This window comes from Acinonyx jubatus, chromosome F2 (assembly GCF_027475565.1).
Source record: "Acinonyx jubatus isolate Ajub_Pintada_27869175 chromosome F2, VMU_Ajub_asm_v1.0, whole genome shotgun sequence".
NCBI classification, from domain to species: domain Eukaryota; kingdom Metazoa; phylum Chordata; class Mammalia; order Carnivora; family Felidae; genus Acinonyx; species Acinonyx jubatus.
The window spans coordinates 2,412,986-2,419,858 of record NC_069394.1 but is presented as its reverse complement, the minus strand read 5'-3'; positions in this window follow the sequence as shown (position 1 = coordinate 2,419,858).

Sequence of the window (6,873 nt, the reverse complement as noted above, 5' to 3'; positions counted from 1 at the left end):
TACAGAACTTAAGCTCTGGGAGGCCATGCACATCGGGTAAGCCACGCTCCTCCCAGTCCACAGGTGGAAAACTGAGTCCCGAGGGCTTACAGATCACGGCACCGACCTGGGCCCTGCGTCTGGCCCTCCAAGCCCAGGCTGGGTGCCTTGGTGGGGAGCGAGGGTAGAGGCCTGCCGGGCCTGGGCCTGGCGGCAGGGGGACAGCCAGGGACTCGGGGGGGGGGGGCTTTGTTACTGTTACGACTGCTGCTCTTGGCAACAGGCAACCTGCCCCAGAAAATGCACGGCGGCCCAGCAGGTGTCGCAGGAGGCTCCCCAGACTGAGCCCCGAGCCTCCCTGAGCACCTTCTCTGGGCCTCCCTCTGGCTCTGAGTTCTCCCGCACAAAGGTGGGGACAAGGGGACGGCAGGAGAGAACTCGGGGAGGCGGGAAGGGAGGAGGGGCATTTTAGCAAATTGTGCTGCGATCCTTCTCGCGTGTTACCCCGTTTAGTCAACAACCCTGGGCAGTAACCTCCTGTCTATTCATTCCATCGATAGTGCTTATGAGCGCCTACTGTGTGCCAGGCCCTGTTCTGGGTGCTGGGAACATAGCAGTGAAGACAGTCTGTCCTCAGACCCTGTAGCCTGCTGAGGGCCCTGGACATCCACCCAGCAAGCAAACCAAGCCCTGTGGTGGACGAGTCGGGGAAGGCGCCTGGCGGCTCTCGGGGGGATGACGTTTGAGGGAGGACTGGCCGGGGAGGCCGAGCGAGCTCTGTGGGTCTCCGGGGCACCCCCTTGTGGACAGCGTACCCTGGGCAAACTTCCCAGCCACCCTGAACCTCTGAGCTTCCCGTCCTCTAACTCAGGCGAGGTGGACGACCCTGGGGCACAGGGGCCAGGCACAAATGGGTCCGTGGGAGAGCCCGGCCATGCCCACTGCTCCCCCACCTCCGCCCCACTGCCCCCCTATCATTGCTCCCTGCGATGGCCCCACTGCCCCCCATCATTGATCCCCGCGATCGCCCCACTGCCCCCCATCACTGCTCCCCGCGATCCGGGAGGCTCACACGGGGGCACTTATCCCAGACACCCCCAGCCGGCACCCAGGCTCCGGCCCAACCTGCACCGGGGGCGGCAGGCGCCTGGCGAGCTGTAAGTGCTCGCCAGCGGTGGCGGGTGGCACGTGCCGGGGCTCAGAGTCATCTTCCTTCCTGGAACTGCCGGCAGCACTGACAGTAAGGCCTTAATGAAGCCTGTCTCCCTCCTCCCCGCAGCCTCCCGGGGTCACAGACGAGGACTGAGCTGGCGGGGGTCCCACAGAGAGTGGCACTGCTGTCACCTTCAAGCCTCCAGGCTGGACGGGCCCCGAGGGCGGGGTGGGGGGGCACCAAGCCCCAACCCCCCCCCCTCCCCGCCACAGGCCCTTGGGCTCCCACACAGTGTGCCGGGGGTGGGGGTGGGGGGCTCGCTGGGGAAGGAGCTGCCCCTCCTGCAGCCAGCCCTGCAGGCCGAGCCTCCTGGCACCTGTTTGCACCGCGGTGAGTGAATTATCGCCCAGCCCGGGGCTGGGCTCCTGCGAGTGGGGAGGCACGTGCTCTAATTACCAAATGTCCTGCGTGATTAACTAGGAAATTAATAGGCTGAGAACTCCGTCTCCACCTGGCGAGCGTCTCCAAAGCCCATAAACATGCCGGAATCCAAATGCCGCTGGGCGGCGTGGCTCCGCCCCCCTCCATCCGTCAGCTCCCGGCGATTTACGGGCCTTTCCCGCAGGTTTTCTCTGTGCCCAGACCTCAGTCGGGAAGCCGGGAGCCGGGCCTCAGGGCTGGGCCCGCCGCGGCCTCTGCCCTCCCGCAGCCTCCCCTGCCCCCCTTGCCCTGGCTGGCTGCCCCTGCCCCTGACTCTGTTTCCCCGTTTGCACAGCGTGGGCCTGTCCTGAGGTTCAGATGACAGGGCTGTGATGCGTGTGCTCCTTCCTCTCCTGGCCCCTCTGTCTTCCCACCAGAGGGCCTCTGGCTGCTGACTGTGCAGGTGACCAGAGTCTGAGGCTTCCGCCGAGTCCTGTAGGGTGGCACTGCCGATGTCCCCAGGCCACGGGTGGGCACGCCTTCTGGCCACATCTCCTCATCCTCAATGCTCCCCGAGGTGCTCCCAGCAGGCAGGGCGGCCCTCCGCCCTCGCTCCCCTTCTTCTCCCGGGGTGCGGCCCCCTGCGTTCACCCACTCAGCTGTGCCCATCTTTCTATCCACCATCAAAGTGCCGTCTTTGGTCCTTCTGGCTTTTATGCCCATGTGGGAAGAGGCGATGAGGGGGAGGGGGAGGGGGAGGACACAGGAAGCCGAGCCCACCACACTCCGGGAAACTTTAGGGCCCGAGAAGCGTGGCTGGGTGGTCTGCAGGGTCGTAGAAGATCGGGCACTCAGTCCTGGCCCTGCTTCTTACAGGAAGGTAAACTGAGGCTGACAGGGCACAGGCCAGTCCTCTGGGCCCCATACCCCCTCTGCACCCCCTCCCCACAAGATGGATGGTGGGCGGTGGCGGCAGCACCTCCAGGCTCACCGCCCGCCCAGCACGCTCCTCCCCCCTCCCCCCTCCCCCCTCCCCCACTCCGCCAGCAAAGGCGCTCTCGCTTAGGGCTGGCCAGCGCGGTGGACGTGATGGGGTGGCGGGCAGCCCGGGCCAACACTCGCTCCGAGGTGGCTGTGGGCCTCGTTTGATTCGTCTGCGGGGTGGGCGATGGTGAACAGGGAACAGGAAGCCTGTGTTAAAGCCCCAGGAGCTGCGCCCGGCAGGTCCCTGTTTGGACAGCTCGTGGGGAGGACGGCAGGGTGGGCGGGGGCTGGGAGCCCGCGGGGGAGGGGCGGCCGGATGGTGAGGCGCAGAGAAATGTTGGAGGCACAAGGCAGATGGAGTCGCCTGGTGGGGGGGGGGGGGCGCGTTACGTGCTGCACGTGCCACATTAGCAGCATTTTGGACCATTTTCGAGGTCATTTTCTCTTGGGCCCGCTTTTGAGCATTTCAAGGATTTTAGCCCATTTCTTCTCTGGCAGCTCACCCAGCCCCTGGCCGGGGAGGCGCTGGTGGGGAGGGGGCAGCGCTGGCGGAGGCGGGGGTCCGGGCACCTCAGCCCACCCCTCCACCTTCTTCCAGAACTGAATTCCACTGGGATTAACGTTAAGTGTATTAAAAAAAAAAAGTCAGGGCCCCGAAAAGCGAGAACTAAGTAGATTTTAATATTCATCAGGCCTCAGGAGAGGGAAGATTTCCTAAGTTTAGAACTAATACAAGGAATCAGGAGAGAAAATATGGACAGATTTGACTGCATGAAAATGAAAATCTTCTGCATGTCAAAATTAAACCACCAAATAAAAAGGCAAAAAAAAAAAATATGGCCTGGGAAATATATTTGCAGTAAATATGACAGACAAAGGCTTAATTTCTTTATTAAGTAAAGAGCTTATGAGAGTATCTGCAAAGACATAGAGATACATACAATGTAAAGCGTAGTGGGGGTTTTTTTTGTTCTTGTTTTTTTTGTTTGTTTGTTTTGTTTTTTTCAGGCTATTGAAGGGATGAGGGAAACAGGCTGGAAGCTCACGGGTGGACGCGGCGTGTGCGACCGCCATCACTTGGCAGTGATTTGTAGGGAGTGATACGATTTGCACACCTGCTTTTTCTTTCTCTTTTCCTAGAGTTTTTCAGATTTTATTTAAGGAATATGTTTTACCTTAAAAAATGTGTGATATGAGTCCATGGATATTTGGACTCATTATTATCATCATTATTGTTAGGACTGGTGCACCTGCTGAACTCAAGGCACGCGCAGTGCCACTGTGTAAAGTGCCATTTACCCACCATCTTATCTTAGCCGCCCGGCGCCCGCGGGAGGCACTTACCATCCTCCCCGTTTTAAAGGTACGGAAAGAGGCTCGTAGCGGTTCAGTGGGAGACCGGGGTTTGAACACGAGGCCCTGACCCCTCAGCTGGGACACCAGCTGAGGACACGGACGGGTACAGTCCCTCAGCGGCACTTCTGACGTCTCCTGTGCGTACGGATTGGGCCCTGCGCGCAGGGGGCCAAGTGCGTCCCATCCTCAGACCGCCCCCTCCCCTTGGCAGCAAAGTGGAAACAGAAAGGCAGCACCAGGAGCTGAGACAACGTGGCGGGAATCGGCAGGAGGCGAGCAAATGCCGTCAGACACGTGCACTAAATGCTTATTAGAAATATGGAAACAAGGCTGAGGTATACTTAGACTAATTGACTAAAAATCCTTGAACTTGACACAAGCTGGAGAAAAATAACAGAGAAAACATGCGGAAATGCTCAGAAGCAGCTTCACTCCTATTCCTGGGGTGGCGTGTGCTCCCCGTGGCGATTCCCGTTCCGACCGTGCTGTGGAGGAGGGGCCATCCCAAGATGGATTGTCTAAAAAAGTCTTTGCAAGCCTGCACATGAAAACAAGCTACAGGAGGAAGGGCCCCAGGCAGAAAGCCCGATATGGACGCAGGGGGGCCCTGTCACCCACAGTACGGGCCCTGTGTGCTGCCCTGGGCTCAGGGATGAAAATGGCCTGGCTCTAAGGTGGCGTGAGCCCTGGCTCGGCACACTGGAGGCCTTCTTGGAGGAGGCATTTGTGTGGCTGCCTGGAGGGTGGGGATGATTCCAGGATGGTGCAAAGCTGGGACACAGGGAGGACTGAGAAGACACGGCCGGTGGTCTGTTGGGTGGCACTCAGGATGCCCTGGGGGAAACAGTGGGAGGCTGGACAGCCAGGCAGACCCCGAGGGTCAGAAATGATCATTCTGCCTCTGACTTCAGCCTCTAGGAGATGAAAAGGTGGCCAAAGGCCTCTGAAGGTTGCTTTGAAAATCCCAGTGTTTTGGGGGAACTAAAAGGAGCGATCCAGCAACAAGGTGGGGGGGGGGTTGGTGAGGTGGCTATTCACGGAAAAAAATCCTGACTTCCCCATCTTCTTGCACCCCTTCCCCAAGGAAGCTACTGTCCCCATTTTACAGATGAGAAAATTGAGCGTCAGAGAGGACACAGAGCCAAAGCCCACGGCCTTCTCAGCTCTCACCCCTGTGGCATGAGGCGTGGCTCCTTGCCTGGCCCCAGACCACGTTCCACCATGCCCTTGTGGGGCTCCCTCCTTCTCCTTCAAGACTCAGGCCTCCTGAGGGCCCCTCCTGGCCTGGCCTCTTTGCTCCTTCCCAGGCCAGGCTATCTCCAATGTACCATCATGCGACCTGGGAGCTGGGCCAGGTCTGATTCAGCCTCGTGTCCGAGGCCCTAGCCCCGCTCCATACGTGCTCTCAAAACAACTGGATCCAGAGAACAAGTGGCTTTCAACTGGGGGGGATCTTTGGTGGGGGGGTGTCCCTCATTGCAGGTAAAATTAATGCCAGCTGCAGGCACATGTCCAAATATGTCATTCAACTCAATTCACACAACTTGTCTCCACTTCTTCCAGTCCCCTGCTCTCTGCTCAGCCCCAGGCCTCTGACTCAACTCCTCAGTGCAAACCAAATTGGGCCACCTTACCTTCAATTCCATTCTATTGGCTTCCCTGCACCCAATCCGATTTTCTTTCTGCAATCCAGTGAAATTCAATTCCTTCAATTCATTTTGATTGTCCTCAGTCCAGTTATGGACTTTAACCCAATCCTGGCCAATAATTCAACTTCAATCAACTCTCCAGTTCTTCCTACAATGACTCAACTCGTCTTGGCCACAGTGGGTCCCTGGGTGTCCTCCCTGACCTGGATGACCTCAGTTCCACCTTCCTGCATTCTGACCATCTGAGCCCTGCAGGGCACTGTTCTCCCCACAGTGGGATGAGAGGCTCCCCTCTGGAGAATGATCTGGGAAAGAGGTGACACCTCCTGACTCTGAGTGAAGCAATTGAAAGCCCGTCACTTCCTGGTCTTGTGACAACCCTGGGAGAAAATCCTCATCTCCATTGAAGGGCTGGGGTGGAGGCACAGACCTTACATCACAGCTCCACGTCTATGGCCTTCCGGGCCTGGGAGTTCAGACCTTGCACCTGGCTGTTCGATGGCGAAGCTCTTGGTTGACATTTACATGAGAAATTAATGCCAATTTAGTCAATGAATTTGTTCAGCAATGTCAAGTGATTGCCGTGTGCTGATCATTGTTCCAGGCAGTGGGGACATGGTGGTGAGGGCTGGAGCCACAGTCCCAACCTTCTGCACCTCTGGCCCAAGGGGTGTGAGATGAAAGCCACATAAGCAATGTGTGGTGGGTGTGGGTGGGTCAGGAATCGGTGGCACCATGAGTGCACACAGTAAGTGAACAATAGATAGTGCCAAATACAGAAATAAAGGGCTCATGACCCTCCTTGAGTATCAGGGCATGATGCTCACCTGGAACCAGGCCCTTGTTTGAGCCTGGAGTTCCACACTCCTGCCTACAGGTCACCAAGGTGACCGGTGCCATGATGACTTCCAACAGACTTTGCTCTTCCATTTACACCATACACCACCCCCCTGCTTCTTGTTATCTCTGAGTCACTGTTGTTCTTGGAACCTAATGTCAGCCTGGCTCACATGGCTTCAGCCACCATAGAGATACCTTTGTAGTCCTTCTGGACTCACTGGCTTCAGCTGCTCTGGGTAAGCCCCTTACCCAGTGTGGCGGTCATCTCATGCTTCTGCCTTCCTGGGTGACTTTGGTACTCCAAAAACAGTAGGACTTTGGCCGTTAAGCATATGTGCATAGAGGATTATTGAAAAGACAGAAACAAAGGCTTGGAGGTCAGTGAAGTACACAGAAATGAAATTAGGGCAGTGGGAAGAAGGGGATTGAAGGGGTCTGAGCAAGCGTGGGACATCCACCTTTCCTGTGGGAAGTGTGTACCTTTGGGCCAGA